Here is a 25,121-nt window from a genome sequence, read left to right as displayed (position 1 = left end):
TAAGTGCAATTTTATGCTAAATAGGCCAAATGGCACATTAGATTGTTGAACCAACACTGTGGTATTTTAATCTACAAAGACTTTCTCGAACTATTACTGTGAAATTCAGTATGTGAAAAAAATACAGTGTTAAAGTGTTCTAAGTGTGCTTTATTTATTGTCTTATTTGGAATTGCCATTTTCTCACTAAGGTGTAATTGTGTGGTGGAACCTATTTCACACAGCAATGGCTTCGCTCTTCAAACTGTTGCTCCATCTTTGCGGCCTGGTATTACACCTCAGCCTGTTTAGTCAGCGTGGGGCCGTATCCGAATCAGTCACATGTGAGCTGTGTGTCAAACATTATGTTGCACAGATGGTTCGATATAAATACAAAGTATGAAATAAAATAATCAGAATAAATCTGACTTGTTCTGTTTAACAGATGCATCCCAGTGACTGCCATGCCGTATGGGTTTACAGCAATTCCATTTGCATATTACATTTTAATATTTTTCTGCAGCTGACTCAGGTTAGATGCATTTCTCACGGACTTAGAAGTTTGATGATCATATCCACAGTATTTAAAGATGTTTGCAACACTCTGCCTCAGCAGACCTCAGTAATATCCCAGGATTTCCAGCATGGGAAAAGCTGAATGTTTATACATTGTCTCTGGGCCTTGTGATATATTGTCCTCAGTTCCATACAATGATGCATTTGTGATATGAGGTCTAGTTTCAGGTCGAAGCTTGCCTCGGCGACACTGAAGTCTCTGTTTACTGTAGACTTGTCCACTAGGCTGAATGCGTCTGACTTCATCTCTGTCTGGCACTGAGCCACAGCTTGTAAAATGACTCCAAAGCCCCACGCAGGAGAAAAATGGCCCAGCAGATCAGCTCAAGATTTACCACAGTTTGTTACTGTTCAGGATGACTTGATTTGAAATGCAGCTTGAGTAGGGAGCCTTGTTGTAATTTCTGATATAGTTCTTTATCACTCTGACAGTGTTTGCTTGGTTTGATGGATGTCACTGCTTTTTGCTGTGTTTAGGGCCAGGACTGAGTGGACCACCTTTCTGCATCCTTTGTCATTTTTCCAATTTAGTGCTTTGGTTTCAAGTTGTTGAGATTGCATCGTTTTTACATGATGCTCAGAGTTTCCTCTAAACTGTTGCTGTGCTTTGAAATTTTATCGAATGTATAATCATTTACAACAATCTCTAAAGGCTATTTTAGCTGTTCAGATTTTTTTAAGATTTTCAGTGGCTAAATGATTGTGAGTGAGGCTATTCATTTGACATTGTTAGTGAGAAATGCAAGCCGCACTACCAAAGCTGTATGGCAGACCAGTCTTTGGGTTTGTTTGTTTTGTTTTTTTTAATTTGCAGAGGTTCACTTCCTGAATTCGTCTTGGACAACACTGGAAAACCCCTTACTTGCTTCCTATCAGTGCAGTTATTGAATGGGAATAATTGGAAACAGCTATTTTTAGATCATCGGTAATTAAATCTGGACAGATACTAACACCTCCATTGAAGCCCGGTGGTCCTGCTGAGCCTCATATCGCCAACAGACTCATTGTCATCAAACAGGTTTCTGTGAGGGAATATGATCCTGGTAAATCCCTGGAAACCCAAGAACTTCTTTTATCTCCTATTGTGTAACCCCAATGGCAGGAAGATCACGCCTCCTCATTCAACCAAACATCATGGAGGGGATGTCATGCAAGTCAGCTTCAGATGAAGAACTAGTGTAGGCAGGAAATCAAAGCAAATGTAGCTGCTTTATTAAATCAGAAATCTAAACTTTATTTTACAGTTTAGATAAAATGAAGGGTTTTTCCTCTTCCTCAGCTCTTACAATTTTAACGGAGCATGGAGAGCCAAGATGTGCCTTGCTAGAGTTTATTTTAAGAACTGTGATTTTCTCATCTTTCCTCACCTCTGAACCCCAATCGTTCCTCCAGATGTGTGGAGGAAAGCGTCGCTGCTGAGAATCATGCTGCCTCAGCACTCCCCTGTCCAGCTGCCCCAGCAGCACAGCTAAAAGTCATTGGTTCCAGCTGGGCCTTCATTTATGGCATGGTTGAACAAATAAATTATGGGATTAGATAGGGGCGGTCCAAGCCGCTGATTTAAAAAAAAAGAAAAAAAAAAAAAAAAGATGAAGCAGTCTCCACTGCTGCAACAGCCCCTTTTTGAAGTCAGTTGGCCAGAAGTCTCAAGGTTCTTCCACTGACTTCAAGTATTAATAAAATAAATTCTCTTTATTAAATTTGGTATGTTGCAGTCCAAATTATGAAAAGCAGAAAGTGCTGGCAATGCCATGAAGTCCAACATTGACTCAGTGTCACCTTAACACCAAATTCCATGAATGAGAACCCACAAAGGCAGTTAACCATATACCCAAACTGCATTTTCTGGACAAGCAATAATACTGATTAGTCATATCTGTTGCACAAAGTTATCAGATCCCATCTGCTTCATTTCAACACTCGTCATTACTTTCCTCTTTTAGATAACTACTCTTAAAAAGACAAACCAGTGAATTTAACCTTTCAAGTGTGTTTTCTTCATCCTTGGCCAGTTTAGTATGTGTTTGTCAGCCTTGAAATTTGTTGACGTTTCTCTCTTACTACCAAAGCCAGAAAAGCTGATTGTCTCCTGTCGTGTGTACAGCCGAACTGAAAAAGACATGGCAAAGATTCTGAGCTCTTTAAAGCTCCAGTTGAAGATAAATCTCACTGAGTTAGAAAAGCAAAGACACACAGTCCCCAGTTACATTTATGTCATTGTCAGTGGAGTGGATCTAGTGTATATATTGTGCAGATTACATTTCTGCTTCTTTTTTTTCTTTTTTCTTTCTTTTTTTGAGATCTGGGAAAAAGTTTATAGATGTGAATTAATCCAGCACACAAGGGTAATACACTTTGGGTTACTTTCTGTTCCTCAGGTGTTCAAGAGCCATCTGAATCTATCAGGGGGAGTGACACTCAGGCACAGAATACTTGTAAAATCAGCCAATTGGTGCTCGTGCCTGTACCCGTCTATGAGCAGTGATTGGCTTCTTGCTCTTGACGTCACAGACGGGTGGAGACCTTAGTAACAAATCGTCTGAGACCAGTACACTGACAGTTCTGGCCAGACCGGTACTTTAGCTCCCCAACTCATAAAATCTCACTTCCCTATAAAAGCGAGCAGCCTCGAGCACTATTTCTTCCCAAGGAAACATATTCCCTTAATGTGGTGGAGTTAATGGCAAATGAATAATCATAACACACCGATGGCAGACGGGGGGTGTCATTGATCTGTCTGGAGTCAGCCCCTCTCCGCCTGCTGCATCAGCCACTCTCCCCCTATTGATACGCTCTTGCCCCTTGACCCCTGGGACAGATCAATGGCATTGATTGGAGAAGGGCAGGGACAAGGGCAGGATCTGCTGACTGGCCCGACAGCTAGTGTGACAAGACATGATCGTCATTAATGTCCCGCTGGCTGGCTGGCTGGCTGGCTGGCTGGCAAGGCGCTGTGCATCACATATTCCCTGCCTCCTGCTCCCCTCCCCCCACACCCCTATCCTCCTCCTCCGCTCTCCTCCTTCACCCCTCCTACTTCTGCTGCTCCATGTTCCCATTCTGTGCTGCTTGCACTGACTGAGATAAGTCCATTGTTTGGATACCTGTCTGATGCTTGCCTGGCATCTGTGGCACAGATATGCATCTCCAGGCTGCGTGGAGATATTTTGAGCTTATTGTAGAAAAACGAACGGTGTCATTGCAAGTGTCTGCGGCATAATGAGCCACAATGTTGGCTCATTGTGCATGCTACTTACCAATCACAATGGAACCGGTCCTATTTTTGGGTGCTTTGAAAAGCTCTGTCTTGGTACTATTCAAAGCCAGTGAATTAGAATCTGCTTCAACTCTGTCACAACAACTTGATTCTGTATTCTCTGATCAATGGCAAATCCCACCCTAATAAGATACCTACGTGCCCCGATTCCCAGCGCTTCTCTGAAAATGTGTCATTGGTATCTAATAGCGGCTGGATTGCGTATCTGTCGTTGTACGCTGTTTGCTCCTGTAGACCAATTTCATCACACCAATGGGTTATATCTCCAGTCTAGACTGGAAACGAAGCGAGCAATGTTTGTGTGTGTGTGGAGGGGTGATGGGTGGGATGCAGCGACAGCTCCAGACTCTGCAGTGACACGGCTGTAATGGAGCTGATTGATCACCTATATGGCCGCCTGCTGGCCCCGCTGGCTTCAGCATACAGCAAACTCCCAACCCCCCGTCTCTGCGTCACCACCGCCATCACCGAGCCAATCTACGAAGACCCACCATCCCCCATAGACTTCAACCTGGCCACGGTTTTGACATTGGCTGCGGGATTTACTTCTACACCTCTTCGGCGTTTGGCTCGCCTCTGTGTGCTTCTGTAGGATAGCAAAGTACCGGCGCATTTGCCATCTTTGATGAAGTGACATTTTCCAGTTCAGCCTTTTCTGTGTTGCAGCTGGGTTAAAAAGCTGCTGTTTTCCATTTGAATTAAAGGGCATAATCAATCAATGATAACATTTGCAGATCTCTCTCCCTGCCCCCTCTATGTCACACAGGGTCATAACCCTAATTTATCCTGGGTGTTGAAGGTGATTAAGCTCTGAGATTAGAACAAGCTGTCAAGGGCAGAACTCATTCAGAGGGAGAGAAGGAGAATGAGAAAAATGTCTCCTTATTTTTCATAGCATTTATTATATAAAATATCCCATTCTCCAAAAATAAAATTATTTAGCACATTTATAATCTCTGGGAAAAGAGAATTTGTTTGCTGTCCATTAGTGATGCAGTTGTTAAACATTAAACCCTGCAAAGGATATTCCTGCTGGGGATGTCCTTCCATCTTTGGAATGACAAGAAAAGAATGTAACCCTGAAAAGTTAATTAAGTTTGACAAATATTTCAGGTATTCTTTGGGATTTGTGACCCTGCAAGATCGTTTGGAAGATACGGGTTCAGTAGTGACATTAAATTGTGATTACAGAACTCAAATGCATGTTCTGTTTGACAGCTGTAGGTATACGTATAAATATGTACTCAGCTGGCAGTCCACAGTGTGGCGACATGGTTTCTGTAGGTGAAGGCCCTGATGTGTTTCAGTGCTCAGCTTGCAGACAGACAAATGTTTATGTGTTGACAGTTTAGAGGAAAATTCTTTATACGTGTGTATGTCTGCAAATTTGGTGCCCTTATATCATAATTAAAAATGCAATTCTTGACAAGCAAAAAAATGTCAATTCCAGTGACGAAGGAATTCTTTAACACAATATTAACCGTTGCTTCCCCCTCTGACTCCGACAGCCGTGTGCCTTACGCTCCTGCTTGCTGGTTTCAAGCCTCGGTCACAATATTGTGACAGTGACTGTGTTCATGCTTGCACTGACCACATCGCTCTCTGTGTGACAGTTTGTGTGTGTGTGTGTGTGTGTGTGTGTGTGTGTGTGTGTGTGTGTGTGTGTGTGTGTGTGTGTGTGTGTGTGTGTGTTAGCTGAGCATAGCCACTGCAGTGTCAGTCTGTCTTGTGTCTTCGAGCTGTGTTGGTATCTCTGTCTTTTTTGAGGGGACGTGTTAGTTTGTTTGCTGTCGCCTGTGCATGTGCTGCCAGTTCTGTCTGTGTGTGTGTCCCTGTTTGTGTGTCATCTGTCTCAGATGACTGTTTGTGCTCAATTTTGTGTCACAGGCTATATCTGTTGATTAGTGTTTGTGTATGTGAGAGTGCAAGCTGCATTTATGTTACAGTCCATGTTACAAGACAGTTGGATCGCTACAGTGCATCCTCCTCCATGGCCAACCAGTTTGCTGCAGTGTGTGTGTGTGTGTGTGTGTGTGTGTGTGTGTGTGTGTGTGTGTGTGTGTGTGTGTGTGTGTGTGTGTGTGTGTGCGCGCCGCTGGAAAAGAGAAGAAATTGATCAGCACAGGGAGGAACGTGTTCACCAGCAAAGGCTGGATGGAGGGTGTGAGAGAGAGAGAGGGAGAGAAAGAGCGAGGGCTGTCGCTGCAGACTCCTGCTGCAGTATCTCACTTTGGGCAAGCAGCTGCAGACAGGGAGTAACAGACAAGCGAGACAAGCAGACAGGTACAGACCTGGTGTGATGGGAGGGGATGGGTGGAGGTTGGGGGTGTGGAGATAGTGGTAGGGGGCAGTAGATGCTGGAGAGGCAGGGCTTGGGGTTGGAAGGGTCAAATGGGGGAGGGGGGTTGGTGAGTGAAAGGTAGCGGGTTGCGGCGGTGGCGGCGGCAGCAGCTGGAGGAAGCAAATGTTTTTGGCTTTTTTTTTTTTTCTGTGATGGCAGCCCATCGTGTCGGACCTGTGACGATAGAGGAAGGAGAGAGAGTTGGAAAAATAAAAGTAGAGGGTGTAGATGACAGTGTCACGACATGGCTGATGTCCCAGTGTCTGGAGCAGGAGGAGAAAGAGGAGGAGGAGTGGTGGTGGTGGGGGTTAAGATGCTGAGATGGAGCTGACAATGCAAGCGCTGGGATGGAGCAATGTTCTGTGCGGGGGGGGGGGGGGGGGGGGGGGGGGGGGCTGGGGGAGGTGAGGGGGGAGATCAGGCGTCCCACCTCACTGACCTGCGTCTGGCTGCATCTTCCCGCGGACACCTCGGCTTCATCCCCCATCTCTTTCTTTCACCCCCCTTTTTTCCCTTCTTCTCCCGCTGCCCTTTTTTCCCTCTGTTCTTCCTCATCCTCAGCTCAGAGGCGGATAACAAAAGGCGTAGTTGGTGGCAGACAGACGAGTGAGCGTGTGAGGCAACGGGTCGGGTGGCGCGGAGCATTCATTTCCGGAAGCCTCCACTTTGCCTGGCGTTCCCCAGAGAGAAGGAGACAGTCAGAGACATCTATCCAATTCTTTTTTTTTTTCCTTTTTTTTTTTTTGTAGTCTGAGGGGGAGGAGTTGTGAGGTGGGTGGCGGATGGGGGGACGGGGTGGAGGAGGTGGGGGCAGTCAGTGGTGTGTTTGGGTACATGACAGGCAAAAATGGCATGGGAATGTTTTCAATATTACTTTTTTAATATTGACTGCAGTTTGGTATTTTATGGCAATTAATATCTGGATTCTTTGGTCCCAGCTCTGCCTGAAGCTTTCTTTTTTTGCTCAACAGAAGCTGTTTCATGTCTGACTGAAGCTTGTTGCTTTTGACACTGACAACTTAGTGCGTGCCAAGCTTGCCGCCATGGCAGCAGAGTTCGGCGGGTGGGTGGTAGGGTCTGGCGTCGAGGGTGTTGCAGTCAGTGTGGAGTTTTACCTGTGTTTTCGTCAATGCTGAGCAACCACAGAGCAGAGCCTCCAAGCTCTGTGTATTTTTACTTAATGTCTGAGCGAACACTATCACGCTTGCCCCTGTGGTGGAAAGCCAGAGGCTGAGGCTGCCATGTGGCTCTGTGCGTCCGTCAGTCAATGCAAACGGACGGACGGACGGACGGCCCAACAGACGGGTGTGGGTCCAGCTATCCTGGAAGAGAGAAATGTAGACTGATGATAAGTCGACGCTCTTTAGGACAAAGAGGCGAGTCTGGCTGCTTGGCTGGGGGGCTTTTCCTTTTCCAGCACAAAGGCTAGTTAGCACAGAGCAGGCAGTGCAGGCTTGTCTGTTTGTCTGAGCCTCTGCTTCTGCTTCTGTCTGGGTCCTGCGATGAAGATCGTTTATAAACAAATTTACCTCTTTGTCTTCCTTTGTCATCGCTGCTCTCTTTTGCTGCCGCTGTTGTTGTCTGATGTCTCGTGGGAATTTAATGTGTGTAAGCATTTGTCTGAAAATGTTTCTATCTTTGCATGTCTTTGTGTGCACAGGAATCAAGCTGAGCCTTCTGAGCAAAATAAGTTATCTGCAGTGGAGGAAAGGAGGAACATGGGAACCTTTTTCTCTGTCCGGGGCGCAGAGCCGTTTTGTTTTTTGATTGCAGACCATGCCTCGTAAAAGACAGACACTGTGTGGCTGCCTTTGGGCAGAAATCGTGTACTTTTAAGTGGCATTGGCTGAGGAAGAGACAGTGTGTGTGTGTGTGTGAGTGTGTGTGTGTGTGTGTGTGTGTGTGTGTGTGGGTGCGCGCGTGTGTGTGTGTGAAGGAGAGAGGGAGAGGGAAAGGTGTCAGTGCCCTGCAGCCGACTGCGGCTCCTCAGTAGACTCTATCGTACTTCACCTGCTCCCTGAGACCCTAACTTGTGAGCTCTCTTGATAAAAAATCACGGGTTAGGCTCTTGGGACGCGGGCGGAGGGCACAATCGACTTTCTACCGAATGTTCCAAGGGTGGAGTCGGAATGAAGCACCAACCGATTTACTGTTAAAAATATATATATATGGTAGGGACATCATGAGAAAGAAAGAGGAGTTGAGACATGAAAAGGAAGTAGTTGTGTACAGTTAAGAGCAAATGTTTGTTGGATTTCAGTTCAGTCATCATCATCGTTTAGAAAATGTTAAGTAATCTTTAGCACCGATGGAACTGTATATGTAGGAATGTGCATGTTTGTTACAGCCGAAATTTTTTATTTTCCCGAAAGCGTCATCGAAAACGGCTTCCGTGATCGCAGCAGTGTTATCGCTGTAAAACCAAAACACACGTCTACGCTGCACTGTGTTGTCAACCGACATTGTAATCTCTCTTTGTGTCAACATCGTTGTTTGAATACCATTCGACTAACACATGATCTGATTAGAAATGGCAGGACACCAACCACTCCAAGCTACCATACCCCAGACTTGTGCTGATTAACCCCTGTCACCACCACAGCAAAGTATCACAGAGCCCCAGCCAATCTATGTGATCCTCCATTAGCAGGCAGTCGCTCTGAATTTGATCAGTCCAGCTTCAGTGAGACGCTGCAGGAGCAGACTGAGACGAATGCCACATCTGCCGCTGCGGTTTTTCACGTCGTGAAACATTCTAACACACACCTTTTATAGTTCGCAGTAGTTTACACTCCGCTAACTTCATCTGTTGTAAGCAGCTAACTCATTTTTTTCACCTCATTTCTTTTCTTTTTTTTACACATTTATACATTCTGTCATTTCAGTCCAACTGCTTCACGATATTCAACATTTCTCACCCAGCTGTCACTAAATGTTCAAATGTTTGACACTTCTAGAAATTCAAAATCAGTATCAGAATATCAATTTTATATCAGTTCCCTAAGACTTCCAGAGTTTTTCCACGTTCATAGAAATCCCACAAAAGCCAAATATGCCATTTTAAATAAATGTACTCTCAAAATTACAGAGCAGTTAATTCTTTTCCGAACAAATTCATTTTTAATAGCAACTAAAATGGCTAAAAATTGTCACATGCATCATGTTTCTGATTTAAAAAATACTTAAAATGTCAGAATGACAGTGTTGCTGACTGTGTTAAAGGAGGACAGACACCTTCCAGAGTGTTCAATAACAATCAATGAGCAGACGTTTTAAGAGTTGAAACAGTTCCACAGGAATTTGGTAGCTTTCTTAATTTGATCATTTCTGTCAGAATTTGCCATTGTCATGAGATCTCACAACCAAATTGGTTAATGGTCTAAATCGATGTTTAAACTGGAGGCGTTGGACGACTCAAGCAGACATTGTTATTCAGCGAGACAGGCTGGCAAAAAGACAAGATTGAACATTGAATAGAAAATGAAAATATTGGATTGGTCTATTATGAACACGACTATAGAAGTGAAATTACAATAAATTAGGCCCGCTAAAAAAAATAGTTCTTTTCCTTTCTGCTATCCAAAGGTGTGACTTCATTCACAATTACAGCTTGACCTGGTTTTTAAACTTTCAATTTTTCCCAAGGCAGCATGCTTTTCTGAAAACCTAATTTCTGCTAAATTACCCATATTAGGAATGCAGTTCAAAACAATTGATTTTCTCTCTAATACCCTCCTCTCCATCTCTCTCCCAGTCTCCAGTCTCCCTCTCTCCCTAATTATGTTTTTTTTCTTCCCGTCTCCCCATTTGGTTTCATACTGAACAATGCCGATGCCAACTAATCAGTCTGTGCCTATGCCACAGAGCCCCCAGCAACAGCTGAAGGAGTGCCATGCCCCATGAATACCAAACAGCCAGGCACAGTGCGACAAGTGCTGAGCAGTCAGACGCAGCACAGCCAGAGCGGAGCTGGTGCCCACAAAACAGCCAGACAGTTTTATTAGGGTCTGTCTGACACGCAGCAAAGTCTGGCAGCACCCGAGCCCACTGATGAAATCCTCACCGCTCCCCCAACAGTAACAAAGCAGCATGCTCAGAGCAATCTGCCAAGGATCCAATAAATATCACCCCGTAAAAATCAGCTCCCGGCTACTTTGTAACTCCACTGAATGGGGAATACAAACTTTGTTCAAAGTCAAACTAGTTCACAGTGAACAACCGCTAAGTAGATCTTTTTTGTGCCATCTGAACGTTACACTGCATCTGACACAACAGGGAAAAAGGGAAATCTCCTTCAGGGACATTCTGCAAAGGCCTTTTCTGCAAAAGCTGCTTTTTATTGACTTGAGCAAATGAGTTCGCTTTGTGCATGTTTGACCTTTTGAGCATAGTGTTTATGAAACACGTTAAAGCTGCGTTTGCTTTCCTGCTAACTTGATCTATTCATATTTTCAGAGGAAATGCAGAATGATTTATGAAGGCCACTCAGCTCTGAATTACTAAAGTGTATGAAACGTGAATGTATTTAACAAAAGATCCCAGAAATGCTCATTTCACAAAATCTTTTCATTTTCATGTAATACTGTAAGATGTTGTCATCGTGAATCTGGAAATGGTTGTCAAGGTCAAATTATTGCGCAACAGGGTGCAATATTAGCTTTTTTTTTTGTCCTTCAAGAATAGCATTTTTGTGCTGTGTTTATACAGAACCAATCAAACTATTGTACAGAAATGAAAATTAGAAATCAGCTGCAATTTAGAAAAATTCAATAAAAATGTCAAAAAAACAAGTGAGATGTTCAAATATGTAGAAACTGAATTCATGAAGCTGAAATTCAGCTTTTGCTTCATTTTGTGTGCAAATAACTAACGCAGTGCCTCAGCAAAATATAAATGATATGATATCATTATTTGCCCTCAATAAACAACATTCACTGCGTGGTTTCTAGACTCAGCTGGTCTTCAAGTTCCTGCAGGAAAGATTGATTCAGACCTTGAATAGGTGTAGATAAACCAAAGGCTCCAGCTGATGGACCCGTGTGTGTTGGAGAGATTACACTCCATTGTTCAGAGGTGGTCATGTAACACACTGCGCCACCACATCGCTCCCCGATAAAAGTAATAAGGACAGATTAACATTTATCCGCCACATTTGGATTTGGGCTCGAGCTGACATGGAAATCAGATGGATTTAGTGAATTAGAGGGTTTATTTATTTATTTATTTTTGCACCGATTGTCAGGTTGTGTTGTCTAGTGAAGCAGCTTAGTGTTCAGTTGGTCTCTTATCGCAGCGGGGTGGGGGATGAGGCGCGCGGGGGGGGCGTCAGGTATGCCTGATAGGGGAGCAGCGTTGAATGGAAGGGGGCAGGGGTGGGGGACGTCTGAGTTTCCAGACACTGCGGCAGGAGGCCAGACAGTCACCTGAACACACACACACACACACACACACACTATGCCTATGACACCCGTGCAAAAAAAAAAAAAAAATGCAGACACACATTTTGTACGCAGAGGGCCCTCCCCCTTAAAGTCTGCACCACAGCCAATTCAATTTTGTTTTTAATTCAATCAAGGGTATAAATTGTAGTGCCACTCGTAATGTAATTATCCCTGTGCATCGAAAGCACAAAAGTTTCTTTAAAATTCTCTGGGCGACAGGGATGAGAGATAAACTCCATTAACTTTTTCAGATTACAGTAAGTGCTGTGGGAGGTGGGGGTGTCTATTGAAAGGACAGTGGAGCTGTGCTGAGACCGGAGGATTTTCACGGTGGGCCTGTGTGCAGTGCAGGAGTCTGGAAAGTGGGCTGATGATTGAAAACCAAACAAAAAAGCTCAAAGGGAGCAGACTGACGGCCTGGCAGGCCAGAGGTGTCGGCACAGCCAACTGGAATGCTGGTTTGGAACCTGGAACCTGGTTTGTTGTGTGCGTGTGTGTCCGCGGGAACATGTGTGCATTGCACATGTGTGTTTACAGTATATTGTCCAAAAGTCCCCACTATTTGAGGGTGTATTCCCCTCGATCCTCCTTGCCTGGCTCCCTCCCCGGGTCCGGTCTTATCTCCCCTTCTCTCTCTGATCTGTGATTCACTTCGGAGGCGTTGCCAGGGAAACCTGGTATCTGGCTAACAGCTTGATGGAGTTATTGAACTGTAACTGGCTGGGATAATTATGCTCTGTCTTGCAGGGTGGCTATCCAGTGGCTGGGACTTGAATGTGACCTATAGCCGGCCTAGCGTTGTCGCCACAGGCAAAAGCTTTTAACCCCTTGGCCACCAGACAGTTGAACTGTTGTAACTGTGGCAGAGATGCCCAGTCCGAGTTTTCAGCCTCTCTGTGCTTCTTCTTTTTTTATGCCAGCACTGCATTAGTGCTGCAGTCAGTTATTTTGTTAAATAAAGATTCAAATGAGTTGACGTCTGCTTCGAAATCAAACTTCATTGTAACTGTAGCAGACACACACACACATGCTTGGACGCACACACACGTTCGGCCAGCCTAGTCACATTCTGGTGGTTTGCTTTGTGTCTCTGAAACAGGTCGCAGCCGCAAATTCCTACTGTGTCCTCAAGTGCATCCGCTCAGCTCCTGGGCAGGTGGACAGTTGGATAATCACAGTGTGTTTATGCTGATTTTGTAGGGATGGTCTTTGATATCCCACCACAAAAGAGCTGATGTGCCAAAGATAAATTCTGCTATATTTTCCTCACAGAGGGTTTTCCCATCCTTGTGAAAGGCGGTGAACACGGTCAGTCCTGCATTTTCTATTTTCCCACACTCATTCTAAATTGCTGTCATTATCTCTTCTTGTCTAGGAGCCCTGGCAATTGTCTGTCTTTCTCCGCACTCAAAGGTAAGACACATCACAACTTGCATTTGCGACAAAACAACAACCTCCGAGAAAGTCCCTCTCTCTGTGTCTGTCTAATTTTTATTAGCACGCAAGAGAGGAGGATAGCGTTTGTGTGTATGTCTGCCTTGTTTTGCTTGCACACTTGCAGTAGTAGAGTGAGTCAGTAAAAGTGTCAGACTGCCGTAACAGACGGCCTGCACGAGATAATTAGCCTGGAGTCTTTTGGAAGCTGCTCAGCTCTGCCCAGGTGCCCACTGTGCTCAGAAAGAGACCAGACGACCTTTTACTCAGCTCTGTCCCACTGCAGTCACTTAAATCAGTGATGGATGTTTCCCTTAACACCCCACTCCCTACCAGGCCTCGTTCTCCTTCTCTCTCCACCCTCCCTCTCTCTCATCCCACCAATTCCCCCCTTCTCTCCTCTCCTCAGCTCAAACATCACTCTCGCCTTATTTGTCCCTTCTCCTCTCCTTGTTTTTCTCCCATCCTTCGCCTTTTACAGCCCCCCCCCCCCCCCCCCATTCCCTCTGTTCCTCCAGAGTGATGAGAAGGAAGGGGAAGAAGAGGGGTGGTGGTGAACGGGTGGGGGTTGAAGTGAAGTGGAGAGGGCGTTTCTTGCCAGCGCAGAGCAGAGTCAAGCTCGCCCTCCCCTCAGCTCCTCATTAGCATGCAGCGGCTGTTGCTCAGGTGACATGGCCGCTAGATTTGGTCGCGACTGCAGGAACATCGGCAGCGTGGCGACGAGCGGGATAGCAGGTAAGGACAATGACAACAGGCGGAAGAAAAGGAGGAGGGAGATGGGGGGCGCAAAAGAGACACAGAAGGCAAGGGATGGACTTCTTTTAAGGACTTAACACACACACACACACACACACACACACACACACACACACACACACACACACACACACACACACACACATACACATACACATACACACACACACACACACACACATACACACACCTTACGCTGCTGTAATGCATACACATACATTTTCAGGTTCAAGTCCAGCCTCCTTCCCAAAGCCATAACTACAGTGAAGGACGAGACAAGTGTGTGTTATCTTCAAGTAAAATAACCATTGCTATCTGCTCAGTTATCTGCATAGAGATATTGTACTAAGAAGTATCTGGAATGTGTGTTCATTAAATATTCTGTATTTCACATGCTATAACCAGTTTCCATGCATTCATTCACTGATCATTTTTTCTTGTATTTTGACAGAAAATGTAGTTATAGTGTGTATGTTTCATACATTTCTAACCCTGGAAATGGAGTAATTTCAATAAACAGCAATAAATAATATCGTCTGTGTTTGGTTATTTAGAAATATAATGTTTTATTCCATGCAAGCAAACAATGAAGGAATCCTGCAGTTTCCCCTCAAAACATTTTCATTGTTTTCACTTCATTCCCCTTGATATGTAGGATATTGGTTTTGTTGCCAAAGGCAACAAAGAAAGAGAGTGGTGTATTAGACAAATACTCATACACACTGTGTGTGTGTGTGTGTGTGTGTGTGTGTGTGTGTGTGTGTGTGTGTGTGTGTGTGTCAGAGGAAAAGAGTACGAGGGTAAGAAAGGGAGGAAAAAGTGTGTAGGTGTGTTTTTGTTTGCTCTATTTGTGTGCGTAGGGATAAGAGACAGACTGTGTGTGTGTGTGTGTGTGTGTGTGTGTGTGTGTGTGTGTGTGTGTGTGTGTGTGTGTGTGTGTGTGTGTGTGTGTTTATGTGTGTGTGTGTCCTTGTATCTGTGTGTTTGTGTGCGCTGGGGGAGCAGTGCAGCCAGGCTGCAGATATCATCCATCTCCCTGTCACCGGCCCAAGGGCTGCTGGGAAAGTGGCAGACAGCTCGCCGGCTCTGACAACAGAGGCTGCATCCTAATTTTCTGACACAGAATGCTTGAAAACCCTGCGCCGGTCCTTCCTCACCACCCAGTATGGAAAACCATTAACCCCGCGATCTGGGAACAAAGCATGGAGCTCAGCCTGGGCCACTGCTGGCTGCAAGACATATCAGCTCCCATCATCCACCAGGTTATGAGCAGCAACACTTTGCATGAACTCCACTTGATAAAACATTCAGAACTCCTCCAAGACTGCTGCGTTAAAGCTGCACATACTGAGCAAAGCCATGACATGAGTTCATGTCTTTAGACCCATCTAACTCGGAGGTCATATAACTGACTGGCGCAGTGCTTGTGACATTGCAGTGATTTCATTTGGGTAGTGCATTTTCAAAATAAAAGTCTTGGCAATAGCTGTTATAACTGGATTACATGCTTTCTGGTTAGCCGTGTCTAATTGCATTATAAAGCTGTTGTCAGACATTCTATAGCTTTTGTTATATGTGCCAGCACTTTTGATTTCCCATCTTTCCAAGTGTTTCAGTTTCTCTGGTCTGTGGTTGAAGACATCAAATAAACACTGTTACGAGGATTCCATTAGTGCTCATTAATGTGTCGCATGTGGAGCTGCTAACAATTTTTTCCTGCTTCTTAAGGTATTTGAGGTTTCTAGTTTGTGTACATATAAATAGTGTAAATATTAGGATAAATATTCCCAGTGAAGGGAATAGGAGTATTCTTGGTGTAAAAACAGCATAAATGGTGTTAAGTTACATGTAAACTGTGCAATCGATTATCTACATTTTTAACATAATACATATGGAAACAACTAACATGTAAACACACTTTGAATGTTTTATGGATATACATGTGAATAAAGCTTTTTATATCAATTTCATTCGCTCATTGATCTTAAAATCATTAGAGTACTGTGTTCCACTGCGCTGATATTTTACTTCAGTTACTCATTGTGGAGACGTTTCTGGCAGACAGCTGCATTTGAACTGTGCAGGACAAACATTTGTTTCTTGTAAACAATTTAATTGTTGGAAATTTTCATGAATCAGGAGATGGATTGATTTTCCCCTCAGAAAATGTCTACGGAATAAAACAATTGCTTACAAAGAAGTCGATTTGTACTCACTTTTCTACATTTTGTATAAATGCTGAGTTTTTCTTCCCACAGTGATGCAGCTGAGTGGATCATGCTAGCATTTAGCATCCAGAGGTATCATCTTTTCAATAAAGCAGATTGGACTGTGTGTTGTGTCATGAATAATGCTGATCTTTTTGCCAAAATATGAACATTTTTGAGCTGTATAATAGGATAATGAAAGAAGACAGAATCTCAGATGGATGAGAATAAACAGTGATAATAAACAATGTAAGACTGGAGACAATTCAACACTTTTCATTCAAGCTGTCATGACAGGGACTTTCATTTCTCCCAGATTAGGGCTGATATGGGAATGGCTGCTGTCAGGGCTTTAAAAGCCATGAATTTCTGATCAAAGCTGTGAGGACAAGGCTTTCAGCCTTTGATTACTGTTAACAAATCAGTAGAACACACTGTCGGGATCAAACACATTCAGTATTGAACAAACTAATCCACATGTTAGGTAGGAGGCGAGGTATGAGCCAGCCACTGGATCTCACGCAGAGGAATTACTCTCGTCTGCATACTTATGTTAACAGTAAAACACAAGGCAATCCAGTGAACAGCACGCTGCCCATCACCATCACCTCTCAACCCAATACCTGGGCAGTAAAGGTAACGTGTGACAGGATGTGTTTCAAACACTTACCACTCAGTACTACAATAATATTATCACATATATATTGAATTATTTATATTTTAAAACCCTCCTATTTAGCTTTTTGTTTTATGAAATGTTCTATAACACATAATAATGTATTTGTAAGAAGATACAAGGACATTTCCAATCCAATCCATTTTATTTATAAAGCACAATTTAAATAAACACAAAGGTTTCCAAAGTGCTGTACAGTAAAATAAACACAATAAAACATAATAAATAAAAAGATTTAAGAGATAAGAAGATAAAATGATAAAATATCTGTGCACATAACATCAACAACCTAAGTGGTGTGAAAAGCCAAAGAAAAAAGGTGCGTTTTAAGAAGAGTTTGTAAGTGGTGCATACACAAACAATAAATGAGTAACAGTGAGAGAACATCAAATATGTGTTCATGCTGAATATGAATATGGAATGTATGCTTTCTAAATATACTCCATGTATCTATATTTAATCAATTTATATTATTATTATTATTATATTCATGTAGAACTTACTGATTCATGAACGTGTCTTCTCTTTCCATGACAGCTGATGCTGATGAAAGGCCCACAAGAAATTTAGTAAGCATCCCTTGAGGTTTTTTTTGTTTGTTTGTTTGCTTGTTTCTTAGAAAATGGAACACATTTTTAAACATTTTAAACCTACCTGTGAATGATCTGTACACGTGTAGACAGAGTTCATAATAACACTAGGCTACAGGCTTGAATTAGCTCTAATAACACAAAGATTTGCTCATCTTTGTAATCATGTATCACCGAATGTGATTACCGTTATCTTGCAGTCATTCATTAACTGTGCATGCAATAATTACAGGTGCAGATCAAACTGTATTTACATCTGCATACTGATACATCCGAAATCCATGTAAATAAACTGTTCAGAAATGCTAAGTAGTGTTTGAATTTTATCTAAATAAAGTTTTCAGGAGGGTCAGGGGCTAATAACAATACAGGTGAGTGGATGACTGTCCAGTCCTCTACAGCAGTGATGCTGGTTTCATGCCATGTGGGTCAGAGAGTAAATAAGAGCCTCGTACAGTAGTTGAAAAAGTCATTCAGCTGAGCTTTCTGGTCATGAGAAATGAGACTCAGTGGTGCACTTTGATTTATCCTCCTGAATGCTGATGTCACTAACAAGGAAAGTACAAAATTATACATTCAGCTTTACATAAACCAGAAGAACTGATTGACCTCAGGCATTTTTGCTGACATGAAAAGAACATGCAACTTGCTGGATTTGTCATTTGTGGTTTGCATTTCTATGTTTGGCTTTATGTAAAACATGAACTCCAAAACCAAGTGCACATGTGTAAAAGCTTAAGAGGAGAAAGCAAAATCTGCAGACAAGTGCAGCGACTGCGTCTTTAAACGTCAACATGCTTCAAATATCAGCACTTAGTTTTTTAACAAGAAGACATTTCTTCAATTATTCCCATGTGACATGAACGCAGCATGAGCCTTTTGTTTTTGAGCAGTATTACATGCAGGAATAATTGAGCAAGAGTTGCTGTCTTCATGCCAGCATGTCAAAGAAACAGAAAATCCAAACTAAGGTGTTGTTGCCTTTAAAAGAAAAGTGAAAGACTATCAGGAGCAAACAGAAACTAATGGGCTAAATGAAGTGCAGTCAAAAAAAATGGTGACTGTTTACAGCACTTCAGGATGAAATAACCTTCCTCCCCTCGATTTACAGTTTCTGCACACTAAACAGCCCTCCCTCCGCTCTGCTGAGGTGTCTCACTGCAGCACTGTGCGTGAAGGTTTTGGATGAGGCTTCCCAGCTGTTTTGAAATCCCTGTGACTGTGATTCAACCACAGCCTGCAAACGCTACACTGAGCTCAAAGAGACCGCTCTGAAGCCTGGGAATCCAATCCTTGCTTGGCACAAAGACGACTTTGATTTCTGATGAGTAAAATAAACATCATGCTTGTACATGTTAGCAGAATCTGCTGACTGTGTCTCTGTAAGTGGCCTCCGGGAGTCTCACAAGCTTCACAGACAAATGAGGCTTGAAACCCATAAACTCAGCCACAGACTACGGCTGAAAGTATATATATATATGTGTGTGTGTGTGTGTGTGTGTGTGTGTGTGTGTGTGTGTGTGTGTGTGTGTGTGTGTCTGTGCGTGTGTGTGTGTATTTTGAGAAGTAAAGTCATTGGAGATAAATATATGCACTTTGTAGTTTTCTGCTTCTCAGTATCTACATGCAAAGATGTATGCAGGCCTGCAGTTTATACTGTATCGCTAAAATGTAGATTATTTCAGTTCCTATCAACTGATTGTGAAATGAATAAATGAATGAATGTAGTTTTGATTTTCATTTTATTCCACTGATATGGTCCATACCACATGGGATTGCATGGCACAAGACATCACATAAACAAAGACCTCCAGCAGCTGATGAAAAACAAATCATGTCTGGATATCACATACTTTAAAAGGTCCCTAGACCGAAGAAAAGAATCATGTTTTAGAAAAACCATAGAGTACCACATATTTTTAGCTATGCACTGTGACTCTGTGGACGGCTGCGTCGTTCCATTTGTGGTCCCCTCAGCATGAACTCTTTGCTGATCCCTTAACTTTTCATTGAGCACCATCATCAGGTGAAAATGTTGCAAGACTTTGTTTTGTGAGCAAATACCTGCAAAGCTAATGACTCTCCCATCAGCCCCAGCTGTGCTTTGCGTTTAGTGCTAATTAGCTGAATTTAGATAAACTAAGATGGTGAACGTGGAAAATGTTAAACCTGAAAAAATGTCACTGTTTGCACATTTGCATGAAGATATAAGCATTTAGCTCAGAGCAGCAGGAGCTGAGGCATCTGATGAAGGTACAATTTCAAAAGTGGAAGTTTCACAGTCTTTTATTAATCTAACATCTTCCAACAAAAAGCATCTATTTTTTTAGTTCTACTGAATAACCTCATTCTTCAGTTATGATACAAATGACACAATCAAGTTAGATAAATGACAATATGAAACAAAATGTATTCACCATAAAGAGTCTGTTGCTCTTTAACACTAATGCTTAGCTTCCACACCTCCGAGATCGTTCCATTCATTCTCCGTCATTTTCAGTGCAATTTTCAGTTTGGATGAAACCATATGTTCTTAGTTTTGGCTTCTTCCAAATGTCAGTAGCCATGTTTTCATTTGACAACTGAAGAACAAAATCTCAAATCAAACCAACATGCACTGTTTCAGCCCCACTTATTGAAATACAGTATGCCTATAATCTGCCCAAGACCACATGAAGCTTTTAGTTTTTTTAACAATTCGTATCCAATTAGCTGCACAGCCTACTCATACATCCAACACAGTGTACCTCGCAGGGATCCACCCCATGTCCTCTGTCACACAGCTGCTTGGAACAAACTTATTTATATTCCCAAAGTTCCTCATAGCTTTATTTTTGAATCTGGTCACATCCTTTGAAAGCTTTAAATGCCCACAGCTTTCTGAGTTTAATGTATATGAAGAAGCCAAAATGAATTCAGATTTTCCTATGACTCCACTTAAAGCCCTACCCGCAAATATATAAGTACTTCTCCCCATTGCACTTGTTTTCTTTGTGTTGTTCATGATAGGTGCTACTTCTCATCCATTCAACGGTGACAGAAAGCATAAATAAACATTTAAACTGCATTCATCACTGCTTACGTAATCCCGCTGCAGAACATGAAATGATAAAATTTGCTCAGATGCTTTGGGCCTCTGCAAGCCTGCATACAGCAAACCACTATAGGCCTCCACACTGAACACACACGCACTGTATACATCTCTTCAGTATATTGATTCATCTTTATTTCACAGTCTCACACAGCAATCATGGCGGCCACGGCTCGCCACGCAGCCAGGCGAGCGTGCACCTCCTCGTGTCCTGCCATGCACACTGAGCAGCACATTGCACAAGCAGAAAACTTGAATATACAGATGTCTCCGTCCCTCACAGGCTCACTGGTGCCTTCACACAAGACTCTGCTGCTGCTGCTCCTCAGGCAACAGCCTGTCAGACAGACATCCATCAGCGCAGAGAGGGGGGATACAGCCGTTTCACTGCGGCTCCGTCTCAATGATGTAAATTAATGGAGAGGACAGACCTGTGTCAGAATTAGCTGCTGGAACACAGAAGATGGAGCTGCTGTGCTCTCAGTGTGTTAAGGAGACAGTGTATCATTGGTGAGAAGCAAGTTCAGGCCTCAACACAGAGATAGAAACATTTCAGGCAGGAGAAATGACTGACAGCTCTTTATGCCAGAGGCCTTTGGAATTACTAAACCAATGTACAGTTTGTTACCCTCTGATATAGATTTTAAATAGGACTGCATTTACTGTCCTCTCCACATGTCCCCCAGCATCATCCAGTAAGAAATAGCACAGTAAGAATGAGTCAGTAATTTCACTTCACTGTGGCTTCATATCCTCAGGTCGAATCCTCCTGCACTCCTCACTGTCAGTGATTGGATGGAGGACCTGCAGCGCTGCCTCGTCACCAGAGAGAGCTCTGGCGTCATCTTGTGGCAGATGTGGGGACATCAGCAGTTAAATGCCACATTTCTTATCACGGATGTCACGACAGCTTAACCACCATGAACCCTCCATCGCACCATTGTTTAGCTTGGCTATAGCTCCTGCAGAATTTTCAGTTTTATTTTGTTCCACAAAAGGTGACTTTTTACTAAAAGTATTCTTTTTACAAATGACCAAAATGTGGATTCTTCAGTTAACAGAAATAATTAAACACATAATACTTATTCACTTTCTTGCAGACAGAGTGATGAGAAGATTAATACCTTAGATAACATCCATTAAATAAGTCACAGTTCATTAAACAAGCTAAAGACAGCAGCCAGCTGTCTGGTTCTGTCTTTAGCTTTGTCCAACGGTAAAAAAATATATAGGGAATAAAGATTAGAACATTTCTGGATTCTAATGAAATAAAAACAGGAACTTCAAAGTACAAAAAATTGAATTGATTAAAATACAGAAAAGTAAGAACACATTCCAACTGTAAAACTACAACTTATACAGCTGCTAATGTTGCAAATGTTGCAAAGGTGTGACACCCTAACAGATGCAACAAAATAACAGAGTGCGAGAGATGTCAGTCAAACACGTCTACGCCCACACAGTCCTGAGAACAGTGGTTTAAGAAAAAATGATCATATATATGAGATGATTAATACTGATGCATCAAGCAGCACTTTACTGTTAGCAGGTTAAGGTGGAGCTAGATGGTTCAGTCCAGAGGTTATACCCATCTGAGGGTCTGGCCCTCTCCAAAGGGTCACCAAAGAAATCTGAAGAGTCGCAAGATGTTCAATGAGGCAGGAATTTAGAAAAAAAAAATACAAAAATTCTGTTCATGTTTTAGACTTTGGCATGAATATTTGCTTTTATGCGGGATATCAGATCATTTTACCTCTGTGGGCCTCAACCAACCACTAAACTGAAACCGTCTGAGAAGTTTAAAGGGGAAATGTCTCTTTAGTGGAACTGCAAACAACACAGACATCTGAAATATGAGAAGGAGCCCCAGCTACACACTGCTTTTGTGTACAGGGTCACAAGGCAAAAACAAGCAAAGAAAGCAGTAATTAGAATTGTAAAATAAGTGCAGTGGAGTAAAAAAAAAACAACATTTCCCCTTTGAAATATAGAGTAGAAGTATGAATTAGCATTAAATGGAAATACTCAAACACAGCACAAGGATCTCAAAATTGCAGTTAAGTACAGTACTCGAGTGAAAGCACTGAGTGACTCTCCACCACTGCCTGAGAGGTGGTCTAATCAGGCACAACAGGAGCGTTAAATGCTGCAAAATTCTGTGAGCAACACAAACAGAATTCTGTTTACTTCCATTGTTTTTTGGTGGGCGAAGACGCGACAGATACCTCAGAATCTAGGCGACAACCAGCCAAAGCTACAGTATGTGCGTGGCCGAACCCCACTGGAGGTAAGAGAGATAATATGTCTTTCTGTAATACGTGAGTCAGTGCATAGTGACACCCCTGCTCCCCCTCAGTCAACAATGCGGTGCATTTCTCTCAAATAAATCAAGCTACATTATCAGCAAACTGTTCCTCTTGCTATTATGGGACTCCTGTTGAAGTTTCATGCCTGCCGTACAGAAAAAAAGCACATCACAGTATTAGAAGTGGCAGAGAGAGTAAACAAACATGGTGGGATTGTGACCAGCTGTGGGCTCAAGTGAGCGACCACAACAGCTTAAAGATATAAATGATGTTAATTTGCAGAACCACTGTGTTTAGAAGTTCAGAAGAAGAGCGAGCTCCCCCGGCTGCCATGCTGTCACTGTGAATTAGTCTGACAGTGTTCGTACCCACAGACGCACACCAGCAGGTGACACTAACGCACATTTTACAACTTTGACCAACTTCACTTTCTTTCTGTCACTGTGTGTGTGTGTGTGTGTGTGTGTGTGTGTGTGTGTGTGTGTGTATGTGTGTGTGTGTGTGTGTGTGTGTGTGTGTGTGTGTGTGTGTGTGTGTGTGTGTGTGTGTGTGTGCTGACAAAACAGCCTTTTTCCTGGAACATTTTTTTCAGCCTCAGTGGTGGAGTGGCTCTGCAGGGACACGGTGTGGAATGAAATATCTCATACTCTTGGATCGATTGCTAATGACTTTGGTGATTGCCTAACATTTCCCTTGGTGCCATGGTGAGGTCAAAGTTTTCACATTGGCAAAATTATAACATCTGCAGGATGGTACAGAAAATCATGGTTCCCAGACGGTAAATCTATCAGTGATCCCATGAGCTTTCCTCTGGCGCCACCATAAGGTTGACATTTGTAGTTTCACATGAAGTGTCTAAGCTATTGTTTGCATTTCCATGACATTTTGTACATTCATGTCTCCCTCAGGAGGAAACCTGTCATCTAGTGACACCATCAGAAAAAGAGTTTGATTAACGCCCTGTGAAACTAACGTAACATGAGATTTATTTTTGGGACGCTTTATTTTGTAGATGACCTTTACTCATGTTTATCGGGATTATCACATGAATTCTAACTACATACAAATAGTCTATATTTCATATTTTCATCCTTATTTAATATGGGACTACATAATTACCTTGCTCACCTTGTCTGTGGTGTTAATAATTTAGATTGGTGGAGTGATGCGCTGCAAGACAACGAAATGATGTATCATATTTGTCGTCAGTGGTCTGTTGTCTTGCTGTTGCAGCAGACATTAAGGTGGACTGTCACACAGACGTAGCTGTCACTGTGCTCCACCTTTAACCACCAGCTGAAAGCAGTTTTAAGTTAGAAACCTTCAGGTTTACAGGTAACATTAAGAGGCTCCTCAGCTGTACTCTCTGTTATAGCTACAGAACAACTGTAAGTATGCTAACATGCTAAACTATAATGATGAACATGGTAAGTATGGTAAGCAGCTGCTAAACATCAGCATGTTAGCATTTGCCATTTTGAGCATGTTAGCATTGTGATGTTAGCACGTGGCTCAATGCACTGCCATTCTTAGGCAGGCCTCGAGCCTCATGCTGCTGCAAGCATGGCTGTTGACACTTGGACTCTTAAGCCTTGTTGTTGAACTGCAATGCTGGTTTACAGATCAATTTCCAAGGTAATGATGCTGTATATACAGTTTTTCATACAAGTGATTACAATTGTTTGACCACATTAAATCAGTACTTTAAAAAAAAAAAACTACAACATATTTCTTTTCACAGATAATTATTGCACAGCCACTGATGTATGTGCCAGATTTGATAAACCTTGTACTATACATCACTGTCATCATTATTAAAATGAATAATTGCTCTTTCAATGTCTTGTAATTCAGTAACTCACTTGTAACAACCTTTAAAAGTCAGAGCGAATCCTCGTTGGGATGTGAGGATGGATGATGTTAAGTTGGGTTTGACATTACTGACAAACTATGCCTGAAAGTCAGTGATGAAATATGTGTCATAGGCCTACATCTCATCCATGAACGACATCTTTTACAAATGCTGGAAGGGTGCTGAAGGGAGTGAAAGGCCAGGGGATTTCCATTTGAACGAGAGGGCTTCAGTCCTCTAATGCTTTACCAGTGAGTGAAAGTGAGAAGTGACCATGACAGCGCTGCCATCCAGCTCATCTTAGCATAAAGTATTATTTTACCAGTACAGCTGTGGATGATGCTCGAAGCTACACCCAGGATCTAGTCAACATCTGAAGGTTTTATGATTTGGGTTTCTTTTTTGTGGCTTATCTTTCCTGTAGCGCCTGCTGATTTATCTTCACAGCATAAAAGAAACCATAAAAAGAAAGGTTGGATAGCTGGGCAAGAGCGGCGACAAACAACACGGCGTCGTTTCTCAACCTCCTCCTTCTCTGTTTGTCCTAAAACCTGACTCTGCCGTTAGCTATCATATATTTTGCAAAGGTTCATAT

At 42.8% G+C, this 25,121-nt stretch overlaps 1 long non-coding RNA gene across 2 annotated transcripts in view; it reads left to right on the top strand.

Annotated features, from left to right (window-relative positions):
• Nucleotides 1–13,876, top strand: part of LOC139344262 (uncharacterized) — a 46,546-nt gene extending 32,670 nt beyond the window's left edge. For both annotated transcript variants that reach the window (XR_011603152.1, XR_011603153.1), the window contains exon 3: nucleotides 12,990–13,876. This is a non-coding gene — a long non-coding RNA (uncharacterized lncRNA). The remainder of the gene's footprint in view (nucleotides 1–12,989) is intronic.
• The last annotated feature ends 11,245 nt before the right edge of the window (nucleotides 13,877–25,121 follow it).

This window comes from Chaetodon trifascialis, chromosome 16 (genome assembly GCF_039877785.1).
Source record: "Chaetodon trifascialis isolate fChaTrf1 chromosome 16, fChaTrf1.hap1, whole genome shotgun sequence".
Taxonomy (NCBI): Eukaryota; Metazoa; Chordata; class Actinopteri; order Chaetodontiformes; family Chaetodontidae; genus Chaetodon; species Chaetodon trifascialis.
This window is presented reverse-complemented; position numbering and strand designations above follow the sequence as displayed.